Here is a 20,092-nt window from a genome sequence, read left to right as displayed (position 1 = left end):
CTTGTTAGAGACTTAACCTGTGCTAAAATGTATTTGGTTTTTCTGGCTGATTCAGGCAGCTAGCTCCATGTTTTCGTGGCACTTGGGAAGAAGCAGCCTCCTTTTAGACATGCGCATCTTTGAATATTTGGGGAAAAAATGCTTCGCCTATTTATGTTGTCACACAAACAAATGTATTCCTAGACTTACATTTATGCGCACAGTCAAAAACTAAAATAAAGACATTGAAGTAATTGTTTAATTAGCTTAAAAAATGCATTTTATTACTTTCCGGTGGATTATTTTCTTAAAAAAAAATAAAAAATGCTGTTTATTGGCCCGCTTTGTGGTACATAACAGTTTCAGGAATTCAATCACTCCAACAAAAACATTTATACTTCTTGGAACCTTTGGGCTTCCATTGGAAATAAGGACAGATCCTTCCGAAAGAATCCCAAAAACTTCTTTTTGTCTACAGCAGAGGACAATGGACAACCCAGTGATCGCCAAGTTCGGACAGTTTATGAACAATTTTAACGTGAACTGTTGTGTAAACCGTAAACTTATGTGTGGTTGGCAATGTAATCTCTTTAGTACTGAATAAACATTTTTAAAAAATATTTAAAAAATATAAAAGCCATGGATAAAATTGTTTAATAAACGAACATGCTTAATCAATTTAAAAAAAAAAAGAAATACTGTTTATCTTATCTAAAGAAAAAAAAAGCCCACAAAAGAGGCAGGAAGGCCCAAAAAAGAGGCAGGAGGGCCCAAAAAAGAGGAAAAAAAGCTCAAAAAAAAAAGGCAAAGAAAAAAGGCCTAAGGCCCAAGGATTCCTATGATGACAAAGCTAAAATGGAATATCGCAAATTCTGAGGTTTCCTTTTAAAAAAAATAGAAATACCGGTGTAATAATAAATTAGAGGCCTATCGATGTGTTTAGCACTAGGTAGTGTAATTGCATCGGGTGTAGTCTTGGCAGTCGGTTATGTTTGTGGGGTTGTGACGGTACTAAGTTTGTATAACCCATAATTTCCTAGGTAGCACTGACTTATACAATTAGATCTATGTCAGAAAGTGTGGGAAGCGTGGTCGAGAGGCCAAGTGCGCTTGTGAACTTGGCTTATCTTGTGTACCTAGAAGCGGACTTGAGGTTCGACACCCAATTCGGGTATATTTTTTTTTTACTGAGCGCCTAAAGGCAGCACGGAAAACCAACTCCTAGATACCCCCCCCCCCCCACTGGTCCACAAATGAGATTGTACCATAGTGCTCTGAGCATGCTATAAGCATGAAAGTACGCTATATAAAAGCTATAATAATAATAGTAACTTATTTGATACTTACGGTATGCCATACAGTCTAACAGTAAAGCGAGCATATAGCAAACTAGGCATACACGAGCGACAGTACGCTACACTTGGCGCAACGGCTTCGCGCTTCAAGTTCTGACAACAATTTTAAAAAGTTATGTGAAAAAACGCCTGGAAATTACATCCATTTTCTTAAATTTTAGTTGTAAATATCATAATAAACATTGAATAAAACTATTATTTTGTGTGGAGAAAAAAATACCGGTGTCATAATAATTAGTACCGTAGCTAGGTTATATGATGCCCCCCCCCCCCGCCCCCAAGAATTATACAGACTAAACAGTGTAAAAGACATGTTGTTGGTTTTTTCGAACTATTTGTGTATTCATTGTTAAAGTATGACTAATTTGCAACAAAACTATTAATTTAACAAAAAGATACCAGAAATAAATCTTACGTGTTTTCTTGATCGCAAAACCATTAACAATTTTTTTAGAAATGTTTTTCTTTTCCATTAATTGCAAATTAGAATCGCACATTTTCCAGCTTTGATTGCAATTAATTCTTTATCAAAAACACTTCGCTCGCATAGAACCACACTTATCGCAATTGTCAGAAATATGCACACACAAAAAGACCATATTTTGAACTGAATCATCCAGCCATTTATTTATTTGTTTTAACTCCAGATCCCGCGCTGATGGTAACTCCAAAGGCTCAGAGGTTTCTTAAGAAACTGCGACAAAGAGTTAAGGCCTCTTTGTATCTTTCGCTCCAGACGTGATGTGTATTTCTGAATGCCGTGTTTAGCATGATTTCGATCTGAGGATTCAATCGTTGGGATGGCGACAAAAATTCATTTTTACCTACCACATCATGATATTGCTCATATCGGGTGATTATTTCTTGAGCTCTATCCCATCCAAGAAAGAATAAATTTCCATCCGTAGATCTTTCTTGTGTGATTATACCCCTTGGTTATTCATGCGAACGTAACCTTAACATTTGAGAAAATTGATCCAGTTTTGATATGTCAGGTGTATTGTCTAAATAATTGAGAAATATTTGGCCCGTAATCTTATTGCAATAAGTTCGTTTTGTATTTATAGGGGCATGTACGTATTAGGTCTGGATCTAGCTTGGCTCGGAGAGCATGTCGGCTACTCTCGGGATTGTACTTAGATAGTAGTTTCACCAACTTTTAGAAATTCACTAGTTTGTTTTTCTTTGTCATTCTTTTTTTAACTTGTCCGCTATTCCCATTGAGTGCCCAGATTCTGCTTTGAGAGAAAAGGAATGATATCTAAGATCCTTTTTCAGATTTTTACCTTTTTGCCTTTTTGGGCCCTTCGATTCCTACCTACTAAGCATTTTAACCTGAGGTGACAATTTCTCCATCTGAGCTAGCACTATGCGCGCCACCCATATTTTTTTCAGACTTTGAGAAAAGCCCATGATATTGTTTACATGACAGTATTACCGTTAACTAATTAACGTGAAAACGATAATTCGAATAGAAAATATTGATATTATTGTCATTGCACAGTGGTCATTAAAGTTTACAAGAAGCAGTGAATTCTTTTTAAAATGCCTGAAACTAAATACACACTCAAATGTGTTGCTTTTACTGAGAAAATGTATCCTTTGTTTGGTGCCCCTCACCACTTGATGCCCCGTGTGCCCCTCACCACTTGATGCCTGTGTGCCCCTCACCACTTGATGCCCCGTGTGGCCCTCACCACTTGATGCCCCGTGTGCCCCTCACCACTTGATGCCCCGTGATGCCCGCACCACCCGCATATGGCTAGCCACGCCACTGTAATAATCGGAATGTTTTTCAATTCCGAAGATTACGGATGAATGCAGTGTGTCACATAACTTTGTAAACCCATCTTCTTTTTTGAAGTAACGTCTGTATTATATAAGATAAGATAAGATAGACAAAAGGATCACGACGTCTGTGTGTTGTGTCTTTAGTGCAATGTTATTGTTGTTTTTTGGGTGGCTTTCTGGTCGTGCGGTTGGCGCGCTGGACGTCAAAACATTTGACAAACATTTTATTGTTGGCGTTTTCAAATTTAAAAAAAAGAGTCCTTGTAATCACAACAAATTTCTATTAAGGATCAATAAAACAGTACTAATCTTAGTTTTTAGAGACCCGGGCAGACTTCTCAGTGCTCGAGTGAGAACTGTAGTCTAGTGGAGACGATTAGGTCGTTTTTGAAGCAAAGCAAACTCTTCCCCCCCCCCCCCCTTTTGGGGTGCTTAAGGACAGAGTACGTTAGACAGGTGTGGAAGAAAGCCCCGACAACCATGTCATCTATACGCTGTTCCTGAAGGAGGCCGTTTTATGGTGGACATCCTCACTCCCGATCTGGTAATCTAGGCCTTCATCCGTGTGCTTGGCCGAGTAATCTTGGGATACGAGCCATCAGTCTTGGAGATGTAAAAAAATGTACATCTGTTCGAATCCCTCCCAGAAAAAAAAAATAGTTGTTCAGACAGGCCGATGAATGGAAACTTCCAAGGGGCTAGAGTTTCAAGAGTCCTCGACTCTATTCTAAGGGCAATGACAAAGAAGATTACCTAAATGGTTAGATATGCTCTCCGAGTGACTCAATTGGTGTAACATTATTTACTCTGTACCTAATTATTACTTATGGGAAGCGTGATCGAGAGGCTAAGTACGCTTGAACTTACCTTGGCTTCCTATGAAGGGGGCTCGAGGCTCGACACCCGACTCGAGCAGAGTTGTGTTCACTGAGTGCCTAAAGGCAGCACGGAAAACCTTCTCCCAGATACCCCCCTCCCCCCACTGGTCCACAGTTGAGATTAGACCCTTGCGCTCTGAGTATGCTATAAGCATGAAGGTAGCGCTATATAAAAGCTATAATATTACGATGAAGCTTGTCGAACTGAAGATGTCCTTGCTGTTTTAATCAGTCTTTGAACAATTTGTTTAAAAATCAGGAACTCAATAGCTGCTTTAGAAACCACCATGCTCTGTGATAGAAAGATGGCGAGGGTGAACTTCTGCCAGCATTGATTGTGGCGGGCGTGGAATCAGTTCGAAAATGTCAGAAGCTGCTTCCCAATATATCATTAAGTTATGTCGCAATACGCGCTCAACATTTCATTGAACAAACTTCAGCTCTGTTCTAGAATTACATTCCTTAATTATAAAGCAAAGACATTCCTCTTTTGTTATATTGTCTATTCGTTAGGCTGCTTGCAAACAACTCGGTTTCAACTGTACGTCCAAAAAACGAATCGTGTTTGCCGTGTTTACATTGGTGTTGTTGTATGTGTTTGCGAGCGTTATCTAGTACACGACCCCTTGATTCTTTGACCCACCTACATCTCTAGCTCCCTAAAGATTGGTTTGACTCTCACATGGTTAGATTGAAAGTCCAGAGTCCAGATACTAAATAAATGAAACGTCTAGACTGTTTGATCACGAGACGACTCGGTAAGAAAAGATTTACTTTATAATCGAGCTTCGATCTTGTTTCTCCCGATGGGCGGACGAAATGACAAACAGACAGACATACAATAGATAGATAGATATATAGATAGATAGACAGATAGATAGATAGATAGACAGACAGACCGACAGACAGACAGACAGACAGACAGACAGACAGACAGATAGATAGATAGATAGATAGATAGATAGATAGATAGATAGATAGATAGATAGATAGATAGAGATGATAGATACATAGATAGTTCTCTATCTCTCTCCTCTCGCTCCTCATTATCCCTCTTTCTCATTTTGAATTAGCTCGCTGTTTCACTCTTTCCAGTTTTCTATTATCACCATTCCCCCTCTTCCTCAAATCCCAATCTCGCGCTAGAGTTCTGCTGGACTTGGTCACATTTCCCTATCAAATATCACAGACAGAGAAAGCACAAAGGCTTGTCGTTATAGCCTCCCCCTGAAAAACCTCCCCCCTGAATAGCCTCCCCTGATGTCTCCACACACCAACCTTTTTCTTTCCCTCATTACTCGATGTTTTGTATTTTCTTTAAAACTTCTTTACACAGTACAATGTTTACAATGTTACAACTCTCTAGCCTATTCATGGAATCAAAGTGACTTGTTGCTACTCTAGCTTAGACTTGGAATCAAAGTGACTTCTTGCTACTCTAGCCCATTCATGGAATCAAAGTGACTTCTTGCTACTCCAGCCCATTCATGGAATCAAAGTGACTTGTTGCTACTCTAGCCTAGTCGTGGAATCAAAATGACTTGTTGCTACTCTAGCCTAGACTTGGAATCAAAGTGACTTGTTGCTACTCTAGCCTGGACTTGGAATCAAAGTGACTTGTTGCTACTCTAGCCTGGACTTGGAATCAAAGTGACTTGTTGCTACTCTAGCCTGGACTTGGAATCAAAGTGACTTGTTGCTACTCTAGCCTAGACTTGGAATCAAAGTGACTTGTTGCTACTCTAGCCTAGACGTGGAATCAAAGTGACTTCTTGCTACTCTAGCCTAGACGTGGAATCAAAGTGACTTCTTGCTACTCTAGCCTAGACTTGGAATCAAAGTGACTTGTTGCTACTCTAGCTTAGACTTGGAATGAAAGTGACTTGTTGCTACTCTAGCCTAGACTTGGAATCAAAGTGACTTGTTGCTACTCTAGCTTAGACTTGGAATCAAAGTGACTTGTTGCTACTCTAGCCTAGACTTGGAATCAAAGTGACTTGTTGCTACTCTAGCCTGGACTTGGAATCAAAGTGACTTGTTGCTACTATAGCCTAGACGTCGTTCATGAAATTCATCTCTTTGTTTCCACTATTTTCTGAAACCTGCTTACGTTCTTGAAACAATAAAACAGAGGAAGATAGGAAAAGAAGAGAATGCGATACGAAGCAATGTGGGGTTTATATCTAGCTCGTTCTACTGATGTAGACAATCCCAAAGTTTAAAGGAATTCGTCGGACAGAAACTTAGATCGAGACAGACCAGAAGTTTGATAGATGACAATTTTATTGACCATTTTATTGCTATAATAGCCATAACCGGCGCTAACTAGACATGAAAACGCAAAATCGGAACATAAAATTTAGTAAGTGGTTTCAAAACAAAAAGTTTAAATAAAAAAGAAAATGGAAAAAATGAATATATAGAGGACAGATAAGATTCCTTCTGTATCGAAAGATAATGAATGGACCCTTGTGAATTTAAGTAACCCCCCCCCCCCCAAAAAAAAAAAAGAAATAAAAAGAATACTATAAAATTAAAATATTTAGAGTCCCGTTTTGTTCAAAACAAAAATGTACTAGCTAGAACATGTATTGCACTTTTGAGTTCCCTTTCTATTTTTGTACTTTTTGAATAGATTTTTTTTTTGGGGGGGGGTGCTCTAAAATAAATGTAAAAAAAAAAAAACTTATGTTATTTTCTATTCCGTTTAAAAAAAAAAAACTGCCCCCCCCCCCCCAGTAATTCTCTGTCATCTGTATAAATCCTGAGTCTATATTTAGTCGAAAGAAAATGAGTAGAAATATATTTTAAAAGACATTTTATAATTAGGATAAAAATAACCGGGTTATCAACAAGATGTGGATCTAGAACCACGGCGCGGGGCATTATGGGTTTAGGGCATTAGAATTATGCAGCTGAAACAAGTTGGCAGGCCGTGAAATAATGTCCGACTTCCGATCCGTCATCTAGTCAGTGAACCCGGTGGGAGTCTGGCCGGCAAGATCAACCTCTGACGTAAACGCTGATGAAGGGCTTCTGGGCTAAGTTATCCAAAATGTGTATTGTGTAGATAAAATGTGTATTATGTAGATGAAATGTGTATCGTGTAGACGAAATGTGCATCGTGTAGACGAAATGTGTATTGTGTAGATGAAATGTGTATTGTGTAGACAAAATGTGTAGATCTAGTAAGCCATTGAATGTCAATAATTTTTCAACATTAACTTAATTTGGATGCATTTCTCGTTTCCATGGTAACAGAGATGAGTGTAAATGTCTTTTCTATGTTTACATTGAAAAAAAAAAGGAAAGTTCCCCTTTCAGACCTTGCGATCTATGGGGCAGATAAGGTAAAGGTCATCTGTTTCTTTGGCCGATGGTTAACAAGGGTGGCATGTGGCCAGCACAATGACCAACCGCCTTCCCGAACTGATGTCAGGTAGCCACTTGAGTCGGGAGGACTCAGGAAAGTACTAAATATCCCGAAAGTAGAAATCCGTGTCTTCACCGAGATTTGAACGTGAGACACTATGGTTTGGAAGCCAAGCGCTTTTCCACTCAGCCACCCCATCCCCCAACGTAAACAAAGACGAGGACAAACTCATTTTCTATGTTCCCAAAGAGATCTGTAGAGTCTAAACTTTGGTCCAAAGTCTGGCTTATAGTAGAGACTAGCAAAATGAAAAAAAACAAACTTTAACCCTTAAGGTGCTAAGCTGTTTAACAATGAGTGCAATCAAAATGGAATTACTCTTCTGATGTTTAGAGGCTCAACTACCACACGCGTTTTAAGGGTTAAAAAAAAAACAAAGCTTTTTTAAAGGAAAGAACTGCTCATTACCGCCATGTATCTCAATACTGTAAACTTCATTAACCTTTTCTTTATCAAATTAATTGTTTAATTTTTTTATTGATTCGAAAATGAAAGGTGTGAGAAATAACGTGTAAACATTATGTACCGGACAGACAGACAGACAGACAGACGGGGTGAGTCTGGTTTAGCTTGGTTTTCATAGGTCGTTTCTTTTTGATTGTCTCAAAATATTTCTAATGCCTAAAAAGTTTGACTCGGTGAAGGACACCCACGCCCTGACTAATGAAGCCCTGAAAAATTGCCCCCCCCCCCCACCTTTGCCTCCAACCAAGTAGACTACTGACTTGATATCACATTACGCTAACTAACACTAACCCCAATCAATGGACACAGTTAACGAAAGGGTTAAAATAAATGAAAAGCAAGATTGGCCTTTTTTTTTATGATATTCAAGTTTTAATGTCATACCAAAGTTTAGTTCTGGTCTAGTTCATCTGTATAGAAACGCAATATGTTTATATTTAAGTTGTTATGCGAACCTAATATGTAAAGTAGAATGTAAGGAGTATGTGTGTATGTATGTATGTATGCATGGATAAATGGATGGATCTCCCGCATAGAAATCAAAACAGTTTGACCAATCTTGATATCTGTGATAGTAAGTGTATGTGTTTTGAGCAGGGGCGGACTGGGTGTCAAAATCGACCCGGGCTTTCTATAAAATTCGGCCCACAAATTCTCAATCATGTGATAGGCATCCATTTCTAGCTGTACCTGTCCTTAAAAATCATTGTTAAGTTTGATAATGTATCGATATGCATGCATACAGTGAACTCTATATTTTAATAAGCAATATAGCGTCTTTTTAAATCAGCAATTATGTAGCCCTAAAAGGATCAAGCCTACTAGTAGCACTGTCTACATTCTACATTTTATTTTCGGAAAATGTGTTTGATTAAAATAGTATTACACTGTAATGTCTGTGAAAGACTTTCTGTTTAAACACGACGCTCAGAGGGCCTTTTATAAAAAATAAGAAGAAGAATATTATAAAACCTTTAACAATTTGAAATGTGCCATGGTGGCTTCGATCAGGCCATTTCGGTGGTCCTACCGGCCCATTTGGGTACCGGCACACCGGGCATTTGCCCAAATGCCCATATAGCCGGTCCGCCCCTGGTTTTGAGTGGCTGGTAGTGCAGTGTGTGTGCCTGTGTATGAAATGACCAGTGGACCTTGAGTGTACATGCTTGAGTGAACAGCAGTGTGTCAGGACTGTGTGTAGAAGGAGGTCAGTTTAGAGAACAAGCGGCTGGAGTAAAGAACATAAATAGAGACTATAGTTCTTTAGATCATGATGTAGACCATAGTGTATGTTGTATATCCCTCTCACGACCGGAGGGCCCTAAAAATAAAAAAAATAATAATAATCTCTTTTAAAGAAAGAAACTTTTTTAAAAATTCGGGAAAACCCGTTTTCACAGCATTCTATATTAGACATATTATTAAGTCGGCTAAAATGTTGGTAAACTTGGCGCTAGATCAGTGATACACAAACGGGCCGGGTTCAAATCCGGCTAGCTCTTGATAAATTATATCTCTTGTCGTGCAAATGATGAGTTAGATTCATGAGCTATCAGTCATTCTCTGGCAATGTCTGGATAGAGATTAATCATGGTAAACAAATTTCATTGTAGTCTCCCCTTAACAATATCCCCAAATAATATTCTTATTACGTGCTAGGTCAAAAACAAAAGATTCTTCTGCCTTAATTAAGTTATTATTACTATATATCAGGTGTTTGATGGTTCTTAAGCATGTTCAGAGCGATGGTCCGATATCTCTTTTGTGAATAAAGGCACATTCCTCGTCCCATATGCTAGGACAAATTTGTACAAATACTCCTTCTTCCCTAGTGCTATTAGAGCATGCAATGGGTTGCCTGAGCTAGCCAGGAAAACCAGTGACTTTGCAGAATTCAAATCATTGGTTAATATGCATGACTAAATGCTTGACGCGTAGGACGTAATCATCTTCTTTTTTGAAGTAACGTCTGTATTATATAAGATAAGATAAGATAATACTCGAGGGACAGGGAATGCACTAGAAGTTGTTTTTTTTTTTTTGTGCTGCCTTTATGCACTCAACAAACTTAACTCAACAAATATAACTCAACAAATATAACTCATCAAATATAACTCAACAAATATAACTCAACAAATATAACTCAACAAATATAACTCATCAAACTTAACTCATCAAACTTAACTCATCAAACTTAACTCATCAAACTTAACTCATCAAACTTAACTCATCAAACATAACTCATCAAACATAACTCATCAAACATAACTCATCAAACTTAACTCATCAAACTTAACTCATCAAACTTAACTCATCAAACTTACCTCATCAAACATAACTCATCAAACTTAACTCATCAAACTTACCTCATCAAACATAACTCATCAAACTTAACTTATCAAACTTAACTCATCAAACTTAACTCATCAAACTTACCTCATCAAACATAACTCATCAAACTTAACTCATCAAACTTACCTCATCAAACATAACTCATCAAACATAAATCATCAAACTTAACTCATCAAACATAACTCATCAAACTTGACTCATCAAACTTAACTCATCAAACTTAACTCATCAAACTTAACTCATCAAACTTAACTCATCAAACTTAACTCATCAAACTTAACTCATAAAACATAACTCAACAAACATAACTCATCAAACATAACTCATCAAACATAACTCAACAAACTTATCTCATCAAACATAACTCAACAAACATAACTCATAAAACATAACTCATCAAACATAACTCAACAAACATAACTCATAAAATATAACTCAACAAACTTATCTCATCAAACATAACTCATCAAACATAACTCATCAAACATAACTCATCAAACATAACATCTTCCTTTAGAATTGAAAATTATTACATCCCCCCCCCCGACATCGGGAGATTGCAGAAGGCTGGTTTTGAACCCAAGACCACTGATACGGCAGTCCAGAGCGCCAACCACACGACCAGTCTTCAATGAATACGTTTTTTTATTCTGCTGACAGAAAATTTAAAATCATTTTTATTCCAAATCTAAAGGGAAAGAAATCTGAACTTTTCTTTACTATGTTTTTCGAAAAATTAAATCAAACATTTTTTTGCATTTTCTGGCCATTAATTTGATTTATGTTATTAACTCACGATTCTCTAGAATTTGTCAGCTATTGAAAACGGGGTGAATAGCCATAGTATGTATGTATATGTGTATGTTTGATTATTGTGGATTAGACGGAATCGCCCAACGTTATATCAAATGTAAGAATGTGTATTTTGTTTCTTTACTGCCCTCTCTCTCCTCTATCTGTCTGTCTGTCTGTCTGTCTCTCTTTGTTATTAAATTTATGCCAAAACAAATTGAAATTCACTAAGATTTGTTTTTCTTTTGCTACATTTGACAGGTCAAAGAAAAAAATCCGGTGCCTAGTAAAAGCTTATCCGCACAGCGATTGACATCAGACCGAAGAAGTGGAGCCCCAGCTCACCGCAGGTCATCAAACAGCTGCAAGAAACTACCGGAAACGGAAGCTGACACATGAACGGGAATGCCACTCCAATTATCTGCTTCCGAGAGCGGGGCCTATACAACATCTATAAGGTCAGAATTCTTGGCATGACTAACAGTAGATGCTGCACCATCAGCACAGCCAAGAAGTCATTAACCCCAGGCTGTTGATTACACAGAATATTGAGGCTGTAGCAACAGCGGTAGTGGTGATGATGTCAGGAAACGCTGTGATATTATACTCGAAGATGGACTATATTATGTCGACGCAAGGATACAACTAGAACCTGTGTAAACAGTCTCAAAATGCGCAGGAAAACAAAAGGCTACCAAACATGAAACTATTCGAATTGTTCAGTTATTGGTATTTCAGCATCTTCTCTTTATACAGAGAAATAATTCGTTTGGTATAGCCTTGAATTATTAAAATCTTCAAAGTTATAATTTTATTTCTTTGCCACTTCGTAAAGACATGTTCCTTGTAGACCTGCGTTCAAAATATAGGTCACTTTGGACTAAAACATGGTCACGTGTTTTGGCGGCAAGAGACGATTGGTTAGGACGATGAGACTGCACTTTTTACCAAAACAAATCTGATCGTCTGTTTATCGCTGTACTTTTCCCACGCAATAATTTTGTTCTCAGAACTGTCGGATTTCATAATACATGTACACATTGTGTTTGTAGTTGTCATTTTGTCTGTGCGTGCGTGTGTGTTGTCCATCATTGGACCTTTTCACGTGCGTCCTAGGCTCTCCGCTCTTCCCAGTCAGATGTCATTAGCATGTACGTGACAAGAGACTGACCACGTGATTTCTTCTGCCTATTTTTAGGTATACTTCTTGAAGGATGAATTTTGGTGAATAAACCGGAAGGATAAGCTTTGTTGATAACCGGAAGGATAAGCTTTGTTGATAAACCGGAAGGATATGCTTAGGGGATAAACTGGAAGGATAAGCTTTGTGGATAAACCAGAAGGATAAGCTTTGTGGATAAACCGGAAGGATAAGCTTTGTTCATAAACCGGAAGGATAAGCTTTGTTGATAAACCGGAAGGATATGCTTGGGGGATAAACCGGAAGGATAAGCTTTGTGGATAAACCGGAAGGATAAGCTTTGTTGATAAACAGGAAGGATAAGCTTTGGGGATAAACCGGAAGGATAAGCTTTGTGGATAAACCAGAAGGATAAGCTTTGTGGATAAACCGGAAGGATAAGCTTTGTTGATAAACCGGAAGGATATGCTTGGGGGATAAACCGGAAGGATAAGCTTTGTGGGTAAACCAGAAGGATAAGCTTTGTGGATAAACCGGAAGGATACGCTTTGTGGATAAACCGGAAGGATATGCTTGGTGGATAAACCGGAAGGATAAGCTTTGTGGATAAACCGGAAGGATAGCTTGGAGGATAAATCGGAAGGATATGCTTGGTGGATAAACCAGAAGAATAAGCTTTGTTGATAAACCGGAAGGATATGCTTGGGGGATAAACCGGAAGGATAAGCTTTGTGGATAAACCAGAAGGATAAGCTTTGTGGATAAACCGGAAGGATACGCTTTGTGGATAAACCGGAAGGATATGCTTGGTGGATAAACCGGAAGGATAAGCTTTGTGGATAAACCGGAAGGATAGCTTGGAGGATTAATCGGAAGGATATGCTTGGTGGATAAACCGGAAGAATAAGCTTTGTTGATAAACCGGAAGAGTATGCTTGGGGGATAAACCGGAAGGATAAGCTTTGTGGATAAACCAGAAGGATATGCTTGGGGGATAAACCGGAAGGATACGCTTTGTGGATAAACCGGAAGGATATGCTTGGTGGATAAACCGGAAGGATAAGCTTTGTGGATAAACCGGAAGGATAGCTTGGAGGATAAACCGGAAGGATAAGCTTTGTGGATAAACCGGAAGGATATGCTTGGTTGATAAACCGGAAGGATAAGCTTTGTGGATAAACCGGAAGGATAAGCTTTGTGGATAAACCGGAAGAATAAGCTTGGAGGATAAACGTGAGGATAAACTTATCCAAAAATAAAGTCTTGCAGTATGCTTCTTTATCATGGCTGGTCGTGTGGTATGCGATTTTGACTGTCATCTTGACGATTTCGGGTTCCAACACTTCCAGCGACCAACGCCTTTCGTTCTGCGAGAGGTTTGGGAGGGGGAGGTCTTAATCTTCCGCTCTGACGGAACATTCGACGCATGTCAAACCAACAAATCCTTCCAGATTTCAATATTTGGTGGCACTTCAGTTCTGTTAGTTCTACAAAGTTAATTTACAGCATGGCATCACCCTAAAGCCCCACTTCCGGCTTCTACGTTTGGGACCATTTTATCAAAGATTTTAAATAAGTTTTAATTTCGGGATCCTTAGGGGAACCACTGAGTCGACCCAGCTCTAACGGCTACCTGAAATGAGTTGGGGGGAAAAGTAAAGGGAGTCGGTCGTTGTGCTGGCCACATGACACCCTCGTTAACCGAAGGCCATATAAACAGATGACCTTTACATCATCTGCCCCGTAGATCACTGGGGTCTCAAAGGAGAACTTTCCTTTACTTCCACTATGAAGAATGACTCAAAACAAAATATTTGTTTATCCCTACCAACAAAATGTGTAAATGTGTAAATGTGTAAACATTTGTTATTGTGTACGTTGCCATATTCTGTACATTTGGCTCAGCCATATTCTGTACATTTTGCTCAGCCATATTCTGTACATTTTGCTCAGCCATATTCTGTACATTTTGCTCAGCCATATTTTGTATATTTTGCTCACCCATATTCAGTACATTTTGCTCAGCCATATTCAGTACATTTTGCTCAGCCATATTCAGTACATTTTGCTCAGCCATATTCTGTACATTTTGCTCAGCCATATTTTGTATATTTTGCTCAGCCATATTCAGTACATTTTGCTCGATCAGGTCTTGGTCATTAAAATACTTGCCCAAATAAACTGTTTGACCCAATGTGATTAATACATGTCAATAATGTCAATAATAAATGAGATGGTCGCCTCGTCGTGTGAAATGCATTCCGGACTATCATTACAATTGTCTTGGGTTCTCGCGCAATAATCTTTATTGAATTATCATACATCTATTGATAGACATCCGCTTAAGGGGCCCTTACAGGATGAATAATCATCCATCACTTACATTTTTTAAAAGTACCACCTAAGTGGTCCCCGAAGTGCTGTCATTTTGTTTGTTACCTCGGCCTACACAGATTTCTGTCTGGCCTTATGTACAGTGAACTAACCCTGTGGTTTTAAGTTCTACAAAATGTTTGTCAACCTATTGTTATCAATAAACTTTTTATATACTAATAAAGAGGATTTTTTCTGTTGATGACTATGTTAATTTTCTCTCTCTCTCTCTCTCCCTATAAATAAATATATATATATATCTTTCTCTCCAACCCCATATATATATATATATATATATATATATATATATATATATATATAAGAAAAAAGTCTTTAAAATACTGTAAAGTCATAAGATGAGCTGTGAATATAACTTGATTATGTAAACCTTGATAAATTCAACACTCAAGACCAATGACTTGATAAATTCAACACTCAAAATCAATGATTTAATAAATTCAACACACAAGACCAATGACTTGATAAATTCAATACACAAGACCAATGATTTGATGAATTCAACACACAAGACCAATGACTTGATAAATTCAATACACAAGACCAATGACTTGATAAATTCAAACACACAAGACCAATGACTTGATAAATTCAACACTCAAGACCAATCACTTGATAAATTCAACACACAGGACCAATGATTTGATAAATTCAACACACAAGACCAATGACTTGATAAATTCAACACACAAGACCAATGACTTGATAAATTCAACACACAGGACCAATGACTTGATAAATTCAACACACAAGACCAATGACTTGATAAATTCAAACACTCAAGACCAATGATTTGATAAATTCAACACTCAAGACCAATGACTTGATAAATTCAACACACAAGACCAATCACTTGATAAATTCAACACACAAAACCAATGATTTGATAAATTCAACACTCAAGACCAATGACTTGATAAATTTAACACAAAAGACCAATGACTTGATATATTCAACACACAGGACCAATGACTTGATAAACTCAACACAAAAGACCAATGATTTGATAAATTCAACACACAAGACCAATGATTTAATAAATTCAATACACAAACAATGACTTGATAAATTCAGATCTATTTATACATCTATTTATAAAGTTTTGTTGCCACTAGTCAAATAAGAACATAAAACTAAAATGTTATTTTACCTTGATTAGGCCAATAATAAAATATGCAGCCTCCGTTTAGGACTCCTCACCTCAAGAAAACTAAGTCTCAACTTTCCGCTCATAAATACACAGTGAGTGACAAAAAAAAAATAAAAAATAGTGACATTTCAGGATGAATTGATGTTGGAAAATCGAACAGAAATTCTACATCCCCGAAGACAACTTCAAGCTTTCAAATCATCGTATTGCTGCCAACTTGGCTGTTTTTTTAATGTCCCACGAGAAATGTATGAGACCAGTACATCATCAACCAATCACTGTGTAGGTGCTGCCACATTAGTAGTGACACTTTGATGCTGGTATGGCCACGTTGGTACTGTCACGTTAGTGCTGCTACGTTGGTATGGTCACGTTTGTACTGTCACGTTAGCGCTGCTACGTTGGTATGGTCACGTTGGTATGGTCACGTTGGTAATGTCACGTTAGCGCTGCTACGTTGGTGTGGTCACGTTGGTACTGTCACGTTAGTGCTGCTACGTTGGTATGATCACGTTGGTACTGTCACGTGAGCGCTGCTACGTTGGTATGGTCACGTTGATACTGTCACGTTAGTGCTGCTACGTTGGTATGGTCACGTTGATACTGTCACGTTAGCGCTGCTACCTTGGTATGTTCGCGTTGGTACTGTCAAGTTAGCGCTGCTAGGTTGATATGGTCGCGTTGGTAATGTCGCATCGGTACTGTCACGTTAGTGCTGCTACGTTGGTATGGTCACGTTGGTAATGTCACGTTAGCGCTGCTATGTTGATATGGTAGCGTTGGTAATGTCGCGTCGGTACTGTCACGTTATCGCTGCTACATTGGTATGGTCACGTTGATACTGTCACGTTAGCGCTGCTACCTTGGTATGTTCGCGTCGGTACTGTCACGTTAGCGCTGCTACGTTGGTATGGTCACGTTGATACTGTCACGTTAGTGCTGCTACGTTGGTATGGTCACGTTGATACTGTCACGTTAGCGCTGCTACCTTGGTATGTTCGCGTCGGTACTGTCACGTTAGCGCTGCTACGTTGGTATGGTCGCGTTGGTACTGTCACGTTAGCGCTGCTGCGTTGATATGGTCGCGTTGGTACTGTCACGTTAGCGCTCACTTTTACGCTGGCATTGCCACTTAGGTATTGTCACGTTTGAACTTTCACGTTGGCGTTTCTAGGCTGGTGTTATCAGTTGGCACTCTCACTCGGGAGCTGATACGCTGCTGCTGTCAGAATGGTGATGCTGCGCTGTTGCCATCACGCTGACGCTGTGTCATGTTCACGTTGTGGTGATTCTATATTTAGATGCATGTTTGAATAGTGAGTAGTGAGTAGTGAGATCATAGAACACCGTTCAAATTGAATAAGATAATTATGTCCTACGCCTTTTATGTGTCAGTCTTGACATGCGCGTTAATAAATGACATCAACTCTGCTAAGTCGTTGGTTTTCCTGACTGATTCAGGCAACCCATTCCATTCTCTAATGGCACTAGGGAAGAAGGAGCACTTGTTCTAGAGTATGGAATAAGACATTTTAGAATGAACGAGAATCGGAAGGAGAAAAATAACAAAGTAATTCAAACTACTGCGCTATTTTTAGCTCTGCTGGGGAAAAAAAATTCTCGCCAGATAATAATGTCACCAAACAAGTACTGTTGTCATTAGCGACAAGCGACATGTTTTGATTGGTGGCAAGTACTCATTAACAGTGGATAGAAGTGACGTCATCAGAGAAAACTCTCCATAGGGATTCGAACGTGTTAACGGCCATATCCCTTTATAGAAACATATAATGAAGTAAACATAACAACTAGCTAGTCTTTATAATCAACAATCTAGAGCTTAATAAACAATGTAGAGTTCAATAAAAAATCTAGAGCTCAATAAACAATGTAGAGTTCAATAAACAATCTAGAGCTCAATAAACAATGTAGAATTCAATAAAAAATCTAGAGCTCAATAAACAATGTAGAGTTCAATAAACAATCTAGAGCTCAATAAACAATGTAGAGTTCAATAAACAATCTAGTGCTCAATAAACAATGTAGAGTTCAATAAACAACCTAGAGTTCAATAAACAATCTAGTTCAATAAACAATCTAGCTCAATAAACAATCTAGCTCAATCAACAATCTAGCTCAATAAACAATCTAGCTCAATAAACAACCTAGCTTAATCAACAATCTAGCTCAAAAAACTATCTAGCTCAATCAACAATCTAGCTCAATAAACAATTTAGTTCAATAAACAATCTAGCTCAATAAACAATCTAGTTCAATAAACAATCTAGCTTAATAAACAATCTAGCTCAATAAACAATCTAGTTCAATAAACAATCTAGCTTAATAAACAACCTAGCTCAATAAACAATCTAGCTCAATAAACAATCTAGCTCAATCAACAATCTAGCTCAATCAACAATCTAGCTCAATCAACAATCTAGATCAATCAACAATCTAGCTCAATAAACAATTTAGTTCAATAAACAATCTAGCTCAATAAACAATCTAGTTCAATAAACAATCTATCTCAATAAACAACCTAGCTCAATAAACAATCTAGTTCAATAAACAGTCTAGCTCAATAAACAACCTAGCTCAATAAACAATCTAGCTCAATAAACAATCTAGCCCAATAAACAATCTAGCTCAATCAACAATCTAGCTCAATCAACAATCTAGCTCAATAAACAATCTAGCTCAATAAACAATCTAGCTCAATAAAAAATCTAGCTCAATCAACAATCTAGCTCAATCAACAATCTAGCTCAATAAACAATTTAGTTCAATAAACAATCTAGCTCAATAAACAATCTAGTTCAATAAAAAATCTAGCTCAATAAACAACCTAGCTCAATAAACAATCTAAACCTAGCTCAATAAACAATCTAGCTCAATAAACAATCTAGCTCAATAAACAACCTAGCTCAATAAACAATCTAGCTCAATAAACAATCTAGCTCAATAAACAATCTAGCTCAATAAACAACCTAGCTCAATAAACAATCTAGCTCAATAAACAATCTAGCTCAATAAACAATGCAGCTCAATAAACAACCTAGCTCAATAAACAACCTAGCTCAATAAACAACCTAGCTCAATAAACAATCTAGCTCAATAAACAATCTAGCTCAATAAACAACCTAGCTTAATCAACAATCTAGCTCAATAAACAACCTAGCTCAATCAACAATCTAGCTCAATCAACAATCTAGCTCAATAATCAATCTAGCTCAATAAACAATCTAGCTCAATAAACAATCTATCTCAATAAACAATCTAGCTCAATAAACAATCTAGCTCAATAAACAACCTAGCTCAATAAACAATCTAGCTCAATAAACAATCTAGCTCAATAAACAATCTAGCTCAATAAACAACCTAGCTCAATAAACAATCTAGCTCAATAAACAATCTAGCTCAATAAACAATGCAGCTCAATAAACAACCTAGCTCAATAAACAACCTAGCTCAATAAACAACCTAGCTCAATAAACAATCTAGTTCAATAAACAATCTAGTTCAATAAACAATCTAGCTCAATAAACAATCTAGCTCAATAAACAATCTAGCTCAATAAACAATCTAGCTCAATCAACAATCTAGCTCAATAAACAACCTAGCTCACTAAACAATCTAGCTCAATAAACAACCTAGCTCAATAAACAATGCAGCTCAGATGAAATGAAACACTCCCACCTACAGTTAAAATATACCATGTTCCTTCCGTCTATTACACACCTACATCTATGTTTGGGAACACAAGCTTTTTACTGTCTCCAGTGTACAGAATAAAGGAAGTGTGTATGAGCGGTGCTGTATGGTTGTGTGTGTACGTGTGTGCGCGCGCTTTTTTTAGCCCCGCAGGATCAATTTTTATACGCTCTTCCATTTCTAGCTCATTTTTTTCTTATCTAGTTGGCAACATAGATGCTCAGATTAGTGTCCTTGACATTGTTTAATTTATCGTGAAAAATTTCCAGTACTCTGTGGAGGGAGGCGGCCTTAAGTAGGGCCCTGAGCCGTAAGGGTACCATATATACCATACCCCATTACGCTAACGGGTTCGTCAGCCATTACGCTTAAGCATGGATGGCTGCCTGGTCGTGCGGTTTGCACGCTGGACTGTCGTTCAGATTTATCGACGGTCCCTGGTTCGAACCGTGCCCGCTCCCATCCCCCGTCGTCCTGCGGGAGGTTTGGACTAGGAAGTAATTATCTTCGACTCTGAAGGAACATCCGAAACATGTAAAACATTTGACAAGCATAGTACCTTACGTTGGCCGTTTGACTACATTATATACTGTACTGTAATTGTTCTGCATGAAAGATTTTGGCTCTAAGGTTAGTGAACGTAACTAATGATTC

At 38.0% G+C, this 20,092-nt stretch overlaps 1 long non-coding RNA gene across 1 annotated transcript in view; it reads left to right on the top strand.

Moving 5' to 3' along the window:
* The window catches only part of LOC129927177 (uncharacterized), a 21,682-nt gene extending 6,982 nt beyond the window's left edge, over positions 1-14,700 (top strand). Inside the window, exon 3 of the long non-coding RNA XR_008778777.1 lies at positions 11,307-14,700. This is a non-coding gene — a long non-coding RNA (uncharacterized LOC129927177). The remainder of the gene's footprint in view (positions 1-11,306) is intronic.
* Positions 14,701-20,092: the final 5,392 nt, after the last annotated feature.

Source organism: Biomphalaria glabrata, chromosome 7 (assembly GCF_947242115.1).
Source record: "Biomphalaria glabrata chromosome 7, xgBioGlab47.1, whole genome shotgun sequence".
Taxonomy (NCBI): domain Eukaryota; kingdom Metazoa; phylum Mollusca; class Gastropoda; family Planorbidae; genus Biomphalaria; species Biomphalaria glabrata.
This window is presented reverse-complemented; position numbering and strand designations above follow the sequence as displayed.